The sequence below is a fragment of the Pleurodeles waltl genome, chromosome 5, assembly GCF_031143425.1.
Source record: "Pleurodeles waltl isolate 20211129_DDA chromosome 5, aPleWal1.hap1.20221129, whole genome shotgun sequence".
Classification (NCBI taxonomy): domain Eukaryota; kingdom Metazoa; phylum Chordata; class Amphibia; order Caudata; family Salamandridae; genus Pleurodeles; species Pleurodeles waltl.
Window position 1 is genome coordinate 662,959,780 of NC_090444.1, and position 13,840 is coordinate 662,973,619.

Genomic DNA, 13,840 nt, shown 5'->3' on the forward strand with positions numbered 1-13,840 from the left:
TAACTTGTGTTGTTGCTTACAGTTGTGTGTGTTTCACCCTGATTGCTGATCCGTTTCCTTTTGTTTGCAATATCTGACTTTTTGGGCAGTGCTTTCTTTGCATTTGACTGATCATGTGTCCATTTTGATGTGTGTACCCTGCAGCCACTTAATCTAGATGTATGGTTCATGCCGTTGCTGTTGTATGCACTTTCTTGACTTGCACTTACACATTATGCAGATAGGCATGTCACTTGGCTCTAATATTGTTTGTCCCTGAGATACCTGAAGAGCCAGTTCCTGTGCAAATGTTGTTTTAGAGGCATGTGCAAAATGCAATGTCCCAGGGCGGCATCCTTCCATGAGTGCTCCCGATGCCTCCATCCCTATTGTGCAGGCATTGATTGCATTGTGAGCTTTGGATGGTCGTCTCTCAAACTATTGTGCATCCCATTGACCTTCCATTGTGTTGCAACATGGGTGATGTGTGGGTCCATTGCCGGGCAGTTTTGTGGTGGCGGTGTTTGTGTTAAATGACACATCCATACAAAGGTGTCTTCAATCTGATGACAGTCCATGGCATGTGATCAATTGTAGGTGGCATTTGAATTATGTGTGATGTTGCTGTGGTGTTGCTGTTGTGTGACACAATGTTCTGTACACCTCACTGTCCCTGTGCCTACAATGAGCAGACGTGTCTTTTTGGGGACTGTGGCGGTGCAGTGTCAGTGACCTGCCCAAAGGGGTGTTTGATGGCTGCGAATGTGTCATTCTTTGTTATTGAATTCGACAGTGGACACAATAACACATGTACTTGATGCCTGTAGCATGACCCTCATATCATGTGGATGACAGCTCGATGATGTGTAGGTAAGTGTGTGTTCTTACCGTCAGTTGCATCCACGATGGTGTGGATTCTAAACACCTTTGATGAGCAGCAGCAGCGGCAGGACATGTCTGATGGGCTCCATGGTAGCACAGGACGTGTAACGCTGCCTGCAGCTGAGTTGTTTCCTTTATACTCTCTGTTTCCACCTTCTGAAATGTGGTGGTTGGGCCACTGTGGTTATATTGGTGGTGTGCAACATCATAATGTGTCCGGTGGAAACACTGGCTGTGTCAGCCTGTTTGTCCTGCTTCATCACCACAGCGCTCTGCACTGCCTGACGATGCCGGTAGGACCATGGCAGTCTTTGCTCTAAGGGACAACCAACATCATAATACAGTGGTGCGACTACTAAGCTGATGGTGGTCGGACTGCCTCCACCACCATGGCGGTGCACAGACCGCCAAACTCATAATCAAGCCCATAGTGTTCTTTGCACTTGTACTTATCCATGTAAAAAAATCTGCTCAAATAATAGAGCAACATTTCACTCTCTAGCTGTTTGTGATGTTGAACATAAGCGTTTTTCAAGTATGCACAACTTCTGTGGAATTTCCTTGTGGGTAACTCAGTACTGATAATGGAAAGATACACCAAATTATTATTGCATACAAAACCTTAATTCAAAATCCAGAAATTGTGCAAGCATGCGAACAGTACTCAAAAGGTATGCTACTGCCATCTCACTGGGAATCAGTACCTCACCAATTACGACAAACCCAACATTCCAGCCCTTTTCATGAGGAGACCCTAAAGGCAAGAAAGGTCGAAACCTGTCAAAGTAAGGCTGTCAAAGAAAACATGACCAAATAAACCATATACTTTATAAACGCTATAGGGTCACCAAATCGAACTTAGCAATCACTGTTGAGCTGAACAAAAAGTCTATTGGTCTAACTCTTGACTCAAAGACATTCATAGTGGGGCTTAGTGACTGACTAAATCACAAAGTTGTATCCCACTTGCGTTCAATATTTTTGGACTACTTAGGCAAACCTATTGTATATTTGATGCTCAATTGGGAATGTACTACATTGATTTTAATACTCACATTTCTTTCACGTTGAACACTCACATTGGTGAAGGACACTTTCTTGTTTCTCTCTCACTTATAAATAGTTGTTTATTTCATGGCTGGATCTTCTTTCAAGAATCATGTATGTAACTTGTGTAAACCTATATCTTCTATACTATTTTTGAAGCATGTCAATAATGACAATGAGAGAGCGTAGCTTATATTATCTATATTAACATGAAATGTTTATGAACTAATGTATAATAATGCTGCCTAAAAACTGTATTAATGTATTTTGCTAAAACATGCACTTGAAATGTGCCCACGGGGAGTGGCCGCCAACGTATACGGGGACTAATGAAACTGGCTAATAATGTTGAAATTATATGTAATGATGTGAATTTACACTAATAGCAATAGACTTATGTAGAGGTTTTGCTAATAAATCATTAGGCCTTAGTTAGCATGAGTCGAGGCCTAGCTGCCTGACTCTCATATTAAATGTATTTTTCTAACGTGCAGTGTGCTGACTTGCTGAAGGACATGAACTCTAGTTTTTCTCCAAACTAGAAGCTGAATGTAACTGTAGTAGATCCGTTCTCATGAAATTCAACTTGCTTATAGAAACATTTTAGCTGAATGCAACACTGTAGACCAGTCGTAGGTACATGGTCGTCTGAACCGGTACAGACAATGGAGCCACTGACCGAAGATGTGCAAAGGACCACAAGACTATGAAATCATACCGGACATTCCACCCACTAAAGACGTCAATCATAAGGATCAATAAATTACGTGAGAACTGTTATGGGGTGACAAATTCAATGACCTAATGTGGAGTTAATTGGTGAAAGATAGTGGGGTGCAACCCCTTGTCCAACCAGTTTTAGGGGAATGTACAACAAAAAGGGGATAAAAACCCTTAACACCAGGAAGTAAATTAGACTAGAGAACTGGGGAGTAGGAGACTCGGAGAGGGGGAGATGCTGATGCGATTTGCTGTGATCCAGAGACTTTGTCACTTTGCTTAGTGACTTGCTAATTTTTAGAACCATCCTTGCCCTTAGATTGCCCGTTTACACGTACCTCCTTATGAGGGAAGTGCCCCCTTTTACCGGAGCTGAATTCTTGATGGCGAATCAACTAATGTCCTGAGGACGAAGACCGAACCTGAGTGCTGACCCAATAACTGGAGGGTAACTATATGACAATGAAATTGTGATTGTCTGTTTGCTTTTCCTTTCTAGCTACCAACTGCTTCTTTTGACAGAGACCATAGATTAGATGTTTTCCAAATTGGTGTTTCTAAATTGTTTTGCATGAAGCCCAACATGCCAATGCTAATTAGAGTTTAGGAGAGGGGTTTCCTAAACTGACGCAAATAGACAAATGACTGAATCTATGCTTTGTTGAATAATCTTATGATGATTTTCTGCTAAAGACATCTTATGCTGACGCCGTGTTATATTCTAATTTTTGTGATTCTTGCTTTGGTGAAGTCTTATCAGAGTTGCCATATTGTGACTATGCTAATGTGTTTCTTGCTTTTGAGACTAATAAACTTACTAGTAGAATTGTAATCAATAGGGAATAAATATCACAAAATTCATACTAAACTGGTGTGGTTATTCATGACTGAAAGGTCATGGTGTTTTCTGAGTCTCATTAAATGTAATTGACTAAGGTGAATTGCATTGTTTTAATAAATATTGATGACATTATTGACGTATTGATTGTCATGTTGATTAGCTATCTCGTCCTAAGGTGTCTTCAATCAGGGTCAAAAGATTCATTGGCCTAAAACGAGTCCCAATGTGAGTAAATTGATCATAAAGGGACACGTTAACAGTTCTGGTAGCAGAGCGACGGTTTAGGCCTTTGGGGCCCTAGGACGGAGGATTATTGTTTTAAATTGTTTTTCGAGATAATGTAAATTGGAGGTATGATGTGTTTCTAAATTCCCCATTACTTTCCCGGAATCTCAGAGCCTGCCTATGTGAGTTGGGTATGTTCTCGGCGTTTTAGTATGTGTGGTGTAGAATTTGCGCTTGCTCAGCTTATGCATATTGCAGGTGTTTTGTAAAATGTGTGTGAATTCAGGCCAGGTAATGTTGTTTTAGTAGGAGTGGGCGTACTCCGCAGTATGAGAGTGGGGAAGTCGGCGAACTTCATATGAGTGTGGCGCTTTGTGCTCAAAATAATCCACGTGGTTGTTGTTGGTGATGTACGGACCCGTCGTGGTCTAAGACTCCGGAGTATATTGACAAGTGTAGGACACACTTGGGTTTATGTTGTAATTTGTGCAGTTTATTAGGTCAATCGGGCGTGGTTGACAAGTCGAGTTTGAGTCAAATTGCGTGAGTGAAACCTTCAATGGAGATTTGGCAAGTTCTAAAGTGCACTAGAGCAAACCATTGACAAGTCGAGAGTAGGATTTGCGGGTTGAATTATGCTTGCGAGTGCGGGAGCTGAGAAGGAGAGAGTAGCGGCCGAGGCTTCAAGTGAAATCTCTGTAAAGTTCTGAAGCGATTGTGTACCCTTCCTGTAGTAAACTGGCAAATTTGAGTTTTGTTGTTAAAGGTGCTCGCAATAATTTTGCATTAGTTTGGTGTGAATCCAGTGTAAGGAGGACAAGGCGCAAGACTTTGTCAGCTGCAGTGTGTGAGTGTGACGTCAGTTGTGCCGTTCTGGGATAAGTCAGTTGCCGAGAGGGGTCGCGCACGGATTGGCAGCCGTCCGTGAGAAGCAATAGGTTGAGAAAGGTGGATGAAGAGTGTTCTGGGAATTAGTCACTTCCTGATTAGATTCAAAACAAAATAAAAGACTCAAAAATGAAGTTTTTCAAGGCTTTAAAGAGTGCCTGGAAGGGAAATACACATATTAGGGCAAGTGAAGGGGAGCCTACACCGCCTGAGGGTACTCCAGCTTATATAGTAATGGAGGAAAAGGGAGTCGCGCCATGTCTTTGGATGAAGCAGTGGTGCAAATTAACAGAGAAGGAGGGATGTTTAGTGTTTCTGGAGCATGGAACGTTCAATACAAGAATCTTAGAGAACTTGAGGTGGATGTTAAGTGTACAGAAACCACCTCCGAGACCAGCCGAGTATGAGGCATTAGCAGACTGGGATTTAATGGCCATACGACAAAGACAGCAGAAACTTGAAAGGAGAATAAAAAGGGCAGAGAAAACTTTAGCTGAGGCTAGATGGGACAATGAGAGCAGGATGTGGAGAAGGGGAATAGTTGAGGGACTTAAGTTGTTCCCGGCAATAACCCAAGAAGGTGAGATACAGGGAAAGAAAGCCACCTGTAAGACAGACAAGGGCTCTAGCAAGACAAAAGAAACTCAGAGGTCTTGGTTGGATGAAGATGACTCAGATGATGAGGAGTTTCTTAATCAGTTGTTACATGATCATCCGCCACCTTATGCTATAAATGACACTGCTCCGAGCACTAGTGCGGGTCCTGAGGGTTTGACACAAAGTAAGGGAATCGCAAGTAAAGTGCAGACAAGCGATACAGTTTTGATACAGAATGGTGTCAGTGTACCCACTGCGCCAGACATGCAGACACAGTTGCAACCTCCGCCACAGATACAGAGGATTTATCCAGATGTCCCAGTACTAGAGACAAATCCGAGTCTGATGGTGCTGCCTGATCCGATATATATGAGATCAAAGCTAGTGCTGATTGAGCCAACTCCGCAACTGCTGCCCCAGCCGCAGCAACAACTAATTCCGGGTTACAATCCAGTGGCATGACCTCAGTCAGTACCTGTACCAGCCACAGTGAGTCAAGCTTTAGCAGTTACTGCTTCACGGGGTTTGGGACCTGGTCAGACACCAGCTGCCATATCATTACCAATTACTGTTGGCCCGCCAGTACCGCTGTATGCGCAGGGTAAGCCTGACGTGTGTGATCAGGGAGTGAGAACCCTAGAGGTAATAAGAAGAGGGTTCACAGGAACTCCCCAGCCAATGACATCAAGGGAACAAGCAGCAGAAGGACTCGGGTCTTTGTTAGATCTCAGTCCAATTGGGGCTCCTTTAGAGGCAATGAGACAAGCAGGGCTAAGTGTGCTAGCCCCGCAGACACTGAGTACAAATACGTTGCAGTCACCATTGATGCAGTCAGGAAACATTTTGTTGCAAGGCTTCTCCGTGCAACAGTTGAATGAGTGGTTAGAAAAGACCAACGCTTCACAAACTACTACAGTAACCGCAGAGAGGTCAGAAAGAGAGGAATACCTGAATTTTGTGAGACTGGGTGTAGAAGCTGCAGAACTGGTGGAAGGAACAATGGGGGCGAACAGATTAGTGTCATACACAGAAGCAGAATTGAGGTATCTGTGCCCCAAAATCACTAAAGAAGTGAGTAAGGTGCATCAGAGGTTGCCAAACCTGGCGGATAAACACAACATTGATATTGAGAACACGAAACATTTGAAAAGAAGCTACAGATTAGACTTCGATTCTAAAGATTTTGATCACATGAGGTCTGCCGGAATGAAAGCGCATCTTAAAGAAATACTGCAAAGTGCGCAAATTTGGGGAGCCTTAGAGAAATGGGAAGGCAGATGGGCAAAGAAAAGAGATAAAGAGAAAAGCGATGACCCGGAACCGAAGCAGGCTAAAGCCGCACCGGACACGGGGAAAATAAAAATGTTACCCATGAGAGAGACAGCAGGAGGGGTTCTAGTCCATGTACCGTGGTCTAGGGTAGACATCGTATCATTCACAAATGATTATCCCAGGTTGAGGTAGAAACCAATAGAATGGTACCAACAGACGGACAGGTTTGTGAAATTGGTGAAATGTCTCTGGGAAGACTTGAATACCCTGTTTGAGATTATAGTTCCACCTGACTTATGGCTTGAATGTAAGAGAGGTGTGGACTGGCAGACACAGGAACCGGCAAGGGATAAGGTTACTGGAGCACCATCTGAGGAGATGATGAAGTATTATCATAAAGTGATTGAGTTTTTGAAGCAGAAAGTGTCGCCGAAAGTGACAGATTGGCAGAAAATCGATCGAACCTCACAGGAGGCCAAAGAGTCGATTCATGCTTACTATGAGAGATTGTTGAAAGCATTCAAACATTACAGTGGCACTGAGACCATAGAGCAGAAAGACATGAACCATCTTGTGTTCAGGTTTGTAGGAGGGCTGAGACCAGAGATTAGCCAGATGATTAAGAATCATTTGATCTGTTGGCAAGCAAAGCCGATTGATGAGGTGTTGCAGTATGCGAAATACTGTAGTGACGAGACTGAGTTGAAGCAAAGAAAGTTGAAAGAGAAGGTGATGGTAATGCAGATTAAGGCAGTGCAAGCAGGGATGCAGGGAAATGGAGTACAACAAGTTACACAGCAGCAAGGGAATGGCATGTTTCAGGGACAACCGGGAGGTAGAGGTCGAGGTTTTGTGAACCATGGTCCAGACCTGAATACCGTTGTGGTTCAAAACGATTTGCAGGAAATGAAGAAGGTGTCACCATGTCACGCATGCGGTGCGTGGGACATTGGAAGCGGGAATGCCCAATGGTGGTGCAGGATGGTGTTGTTCAACAAAGCAATGCTGTCGGTACCTTTCAAAATGAGAGGGGTCCAAAAATGAGGGGTCAAAATCAGAACTTCAAGAATAACATGGTACAGATGCAGGGGTTACAGCCCATACAGCAAATGCAAATGCCGCGTGTTCAACCAGCACAGATGCAGGAAGTACAACAGCAGGTTCCCATGGTACCTAGACAGCAAATGCAATTACCATTAGCCCTAATGGGACAGCAACAGGTGATGCTTCCTCAACAGGTCACAGGCCAAGCGATGAGTCAAAATAACACAGTACAACAGTTCCCATTGCGTGGCGAGGATGGAATAAATGATGAGTGGTCGAATGATTGTTCAGACAGTGAGGAGTGCAGGCTTGCAGCGTCCCTAGAGGTAGATCAGAGGGGATCCTATGTAGAGGGGAAGGTGATGGGTGACAAGGTTTTGTTCCTAGTTGATACAGGAGCTACACGCTCTACAGTTAGAAGTGCAGAGGTTCCGAAATTACCACTTTCGAGGCGTACCATAAGAGTGGTAGGAGTAGCGAATCAGTATCTGACAAATTCGATTACAGACCCGGTCCAAGTTGAAATTGGCAACTTCCAGAGAATGCACAAATTTGTAGTCTGTGATTCTAATCCAGTATTCCTACTGGGAAGAGACTTGCTGTGCAAAGCAAGGTGTTCTATTACCTGTTCCAATGAAGGAATTGAAGTTCAGACAAACAGTGATGATGAAGGGGACGATGGGCAGTTTTCAGAGTCAGAGACAGAGACTGCGAATGAAGATTACCCTCTGATAACATTATTCCCGATGCTTACAGTACTTGACCTGCCACCGAGTTGCAGGGAACAGTAACAGAGAAAGTGTGGGACCTGACAGGAAAAGAAATGGGATTGATAAAAGGAGTAGAACCGGTCAAAGTACAGGTTATGCCGAATGCAGTGTTTCAACAGGTACCACAGTATAACATGACACAAGATGTTCTCATTCAGGTAGCATAGATAATTCTGGACTTTGTGAAGCAAGGGGTTCTGAAAGAAGTGATGAGCAGCCTGTGTCATTCACCAATAATGGGTCTGAAAAAGCCTTGTGGGAAGGTTCGAATTGTGCAAGACTTGAGGAAAATAAACGAGATTGTGGTAAAATGCTGTCCCATAGTGGCAAATCCAGCAGTAATCATGTTCCAGGTTCCGTGTGATGCAGAATGGATCACAGTTGTGGACCTGTCTCAAGCGTTCTTTTCGGTGCCTCTTCATGAGGACAGACAATTTCTTTTCAGTTTCAAATTCCTGGATAAGGTTTACAGTTGGTGTAGAATTCCTCAAGGGTTTTCTGAGTCACTTTCCATCTTCTATCAGATATTGAAGAAGGATTTGGAGTCGTTAGAACTGCCTTTCAGTTCGACTCTGGTACAGTACATTGATGATTTGTTAATTGCGTCCAGGACAAAAGACGACTGCAGGTATGACACAATTGCCTTACTGAACATTTGGGAAAGAATGGACATAAAGTGTCCCCGAAGAATCTACAATACTGTCAGAGAGAGATGAAGTACTTAGGTCACCTAATTGAGAAAGGGTCGAGAAAAATATCTAAAGAGAGAGTGACAGCCATACTGCAGAGGAATCCCCCGACAACCAAAAGAGATGTCAGAATGTTTCTGGGAATGGTGGGCTACTGTCGTCAATGGATTCCCAATTTCTCGATTATTTCTAAACCATTGATAAAACTGACAGGCAAGGAAGTTCAGGATGACCCAGGTAATATAATCTTGTCTGAGAAAGAGATGAAAGCATTCATGGAGTTGAGAGAATGTATGTGCAGGGCACCAGCTTTAGGTATGCCTGATTACACCAAGCCTTTTCTACTGTTTTGTCATGAACGTGATGCATGTTCTTTGTCTGTTCTAACACAGGTCCTTGGAGGTGCAAACCGCCCAGTAGCATATTTTTCAGCTACCTTGGACCCAGTCGCAGCAGCCTTACCGGGTTGCTTGCGTGCAGTTGCAGCAGCTGGTCAAAGCCTCACACAGTGTGAAGGCATAGTGATGGGACATCCCTTAACAGTAATGGTTCCTCATTCAGTTGAAATTCTGTTAACCCGTACCGGACATTAATGATACTGAGGAAGTGGAACATGACTGTCTTGAGGTAACAGAACTATGCAACAAACCAAGACCTGACGTCAAAGATGCCCAGTTAGAAGAGAATGACTACATTATGTTTGTTGATGGTTCATGCTTGAGAGACTCAGTAGGAGTACTGAGAGCTGGGTATGCCGTGTGTACAATCACCAACATTTTAGAAGCTTCCTGGCTCGAAAGAGTGTACTCTGCACAAGTGGCTGAATTAATTGCTCTTACTAAGGCATGCCACACAGCTGAAAACCTGAAAGTCACTATCTATACTGACAGCAGATACAGATTTGGAATTGTACATGACTTTGGCCAGCTATGGTCACAGGGGGGTTTCATGACCTCTTCTGGTTCACCAGTGAAAAATGGCGAAAAGATTAAGGATTTGTTGCATGCGATTCAGTTACCACTTGAGATTGCTGTGGTGAAATGCAACGCTCATGTTAAGTCACAAGACTTTGTGTCAATGGGAAACGGCTATGCAGATCAAGTCGCAAGGTTTTGCGCATTGAACTGTATATCGGTCCGAGATCAGTGGGAATTGTTACCTGAAACTGAAAATGAGACATATTTGAATTTTGTATTGAGGGTTGTTGACATATTAGATGAACTAAAATTACAGCAGGGACGTGCTGGCAAAGAAGAAAAACTTTCCTGGCAGAGAATGCACTGTGTACAAAGAGCTGATGACTTATGGGTCTCAGAGGAGGGGAAAATGGTTTTACCAAACAGTCTTCTGTCACAGTTTGCAAGGTTCTGTCATGGCCAAGCCCATATAGGGAGAGACGCAATGATCAGGTTGTTCAAAATCGATTGGTTCAATCCAAAATTCAGGCAAGCTGCAGAGGTTATCTGTCACAGGTTTATCATCTGTCAATAGATGAATGTAGGAAAAGGGACGGTGGTGAATATGAGCCACGTTGGGAGAGCTGGTGGTCCATTCAGCAGGATGCAGATGGACTTCATTGAAATGCCTGTGTGTGGAGGACTGAGATATGTGTTGGTGATTGTGTGTGTTTTCAGTCATTGGATTGAAGGTTACCCTACATGTAGAAATGACAATCTCACAGTAGCAAAGCTGTTACTTAGAGAGTTAATACCACGCTTTGGATTCCCGATCTCTTTAGAATCAGATAGGGGCAGACACTTCGAAAATGAGGTGATTAAGCTCTTGTGTGCCGCATTGAACATTGAGCAGAAGCTGCATTGTAGCTACCATCCTGAAGCATCAGGACTAGTGGAACAGATGAATGGTACCTTGAAGTCGAGAATGGCAAAAATGTGTGCAGCTACAATTTGAAGTGGCCAGATGCATTGCCCTTAGTACTGATGTCGATGAGAAACACACCTGACAAGAAAACTGGACTATCCCCCCATGAAATTCTGATGGGCCGAGCTATGAGATTGCCTGCAGTGCCTGCAAATGCTCTTGTAAATATCAAGGATGATATGGTGTTGGACTACTGCAAGGGTCTGGCTGATGTGGTCTGCTCTTTTTCTCACCAGGTGGAGGCTAACACATTGCCACAGATCGGTGATCCAGCTCACACCCTGAAACCCAGTGACTGGGTTGTTGTCAAGAAACACGTGAGGAAGTCGTGTTTGGAGCCGCGTTGGAAGAGGCCATATCAAGTGATACTGACAACCACTACTGCTGTAAAATGTGCAGGTGTTTCGAACTGGATACATGCCAGTCACACAAAGAGGGTGAACTGTCCAACTGACGAGGAACTTGAAGTGTCCAAAACAACAGCAGCGGAAAAAGGAAGTCTCATGGCTGGAGAGTATTCAAAGGGGAACTGAGACTGAAGGAGAGCCCACTGAGGACGGCTCAGTCACTCAAAGTGAGTTCCAGAGGGGTGACAGTGAGCCTATCTCAGCTGAGGTAACAGGGGAACCGACACAACGAGAGGTTCTCCCAGAAGCAGATGGATTTGGGTTTGAAGTTGAGCCCGTGACAGACCCTGAAGGTGAGGGGGAAGAAGCAGAGGGAGGTCAAAGCAAATTGACTCCTCCTGAGCCGGTTGCAGGTCCATCAAGAGAAAAAACCATAGTACAAGAGGAGGGCGCTGTTCAACGTTTTGAAAGGCCAAGCAAGAAGAAAACGCATAAAGGAGATAACTGGCCGAAGCCACAAGCTGCAATAGAGAAAGTAATCCCTGGAGACACAATTGAGGAAGAAGTTGAGACAACCAGAAAAGAGGATCTTAGCGAAGGAGAGTTACAAAGTGAAAGCAGACTGAAAAGAAAAAGGGTTGCAAACAGGAGGTACGCAGGTCCTGAATGGGCATATGTAACAACAGATGAATGGCAACAGGAATTCTTAGTGTTCTGTTTTGATCGGGAGGTACCAGGTCAATAATACGGCACCTGAATTCAACTCTAGAAGAGAGAGAGAGACTTTTGCAGAAGAAGAAAAAAAACAAAAAAAACAAAACAAAAAAAAGAGCTTTTATATCGTCCTCAAGTTGATTGTTTGCTTTATATTATTCTGCTATTTGATTCTGATTCTTTACAGATCATGAGTTACACTAAGAGTAAGAGTAAAAAGGGTAGGATGTGTGGTTGGTTAAGTGCTATTCTAGGTATTGTTTGTGCAATAATAATTATAGGTGTGATTGTGGGAATGCCTTGGATAGATAAGAAAGTGACTAACAATGCTTCAAAACCTGAGACTGCTACACTAACACCGTGGGAGAAGTTTGAGCAGGATGCAAAATACTTGCATGAGGGGACTAATTCAAAAGGGGAACTATCTACTAATGTCTTCTATCGCCTGTTGAATGAGTATGTTGACACAATGGATGCAAAGAATTGTTATGTGTGCACAAAGATTCCTTTGTCAGTACAAGGAGGGGTTACTTACCATAGCTTGCCGCTAACTTACGGGATAAGCTGTAGCTTGCTACTAACAAGATTCTATGATCAAGAGCATGTGCAATATTTTTATTCTAACTTGGATGTAGTGTTTTCTTTTGTGCCTGTGATTGAGTTTCTAAACAAATTAGCTAAAGAAAATTAGTTAGAGGTTTCTTTGAACTGACACTAACATTTGGGACAGCTAATGCGCACCGCAATAATTTAACCTGCTTACTAATGCCTGTAGAGAAGAGCTTCTTAGATCACACTGATGATAGACGAAAAGCATTAAAGGAAAGGTAATAAAAGGGATTAGAAAAGCACACGCATGCAAATGATTATGCTTACACTGCAATAAAGACACAGGGCAAGTTAGCTAAAGATGCATTACATGTAGTTAGGCTTTGTATATATAGGCGAAAATCTGAGCATGACACTTTATTTGTGGGAACGAGTGAGTGCAGGCATGTGTTTTTGTTTCAGAGTAAATGGACATTCATGTTAAATGGACAGGATCCAGCGATCCCTGGGATCTATTATATAGGTGGACTTAATGCTTATTACCGTCTTCCAAAGGGATGGTATGGGACATGTTATTTGGGAATAGTTTTCCCAAAGATCTACCAGATTGATGACTTAAAACAAATTCCTAAAATGTCTGAATTACAACATGCTAGACAGAAGTGAGAGACAGCGGCTGCTGTCGTTGGTGACAATTTCGGAGCCATAATTCCTTCAGTAGGGGTTATCTTAAACTCCATAAAGATTCGAAAGTTGTCTACTATTGTGGATAACATGCTGACAAACTTCACAGGGGCTATACTCCTGATGGATACTGAACTTGCTGCGGAGAGGGCTATCACTCTTCAAAACCGGCTTGCTTTAGACATTCTTTTAGCGAAGAGCGGCGGAGTCTGTAAAATGCTTAATGAGCGCCATTGCTGTGCGTTCATACCTGACAATAGCAAAAAGATTAGAGGTATGCTTACTAACCTAACAAGAGATAGTGCAGACTTGAAGGAGCTGAAGGAACCTGGTGTTTGGGAGAAGGTTGGGAAAGGAATTACCAGAGCAGGGAATTGGTTTAGTAATATTTGGAACGGGGTTCTTGCAACACCATACTCTTGTGTGTATATATAATCAAAAGTACAATAGTCAGAAGTGTATGTTGAGTGCATGTGGTATGTTCATTGAAAACAATAGAATCAACTTCATTGTTCTAAAACCTTTCACCAAACAGCAGCAAAGGAGGTATACTTTGTCAACGCACTTATCACAAACAGGGAGATGAGAGGTCAACCCTCCACAGTTCCTCCCATAATCAAAACAGTATACACAATGGGTGTGGAGGAAATAAGATAAATCTGTCAGCGGTAACCTCTTTGGTTGTGATCCTGTCAGTATTATTTGGGGTAC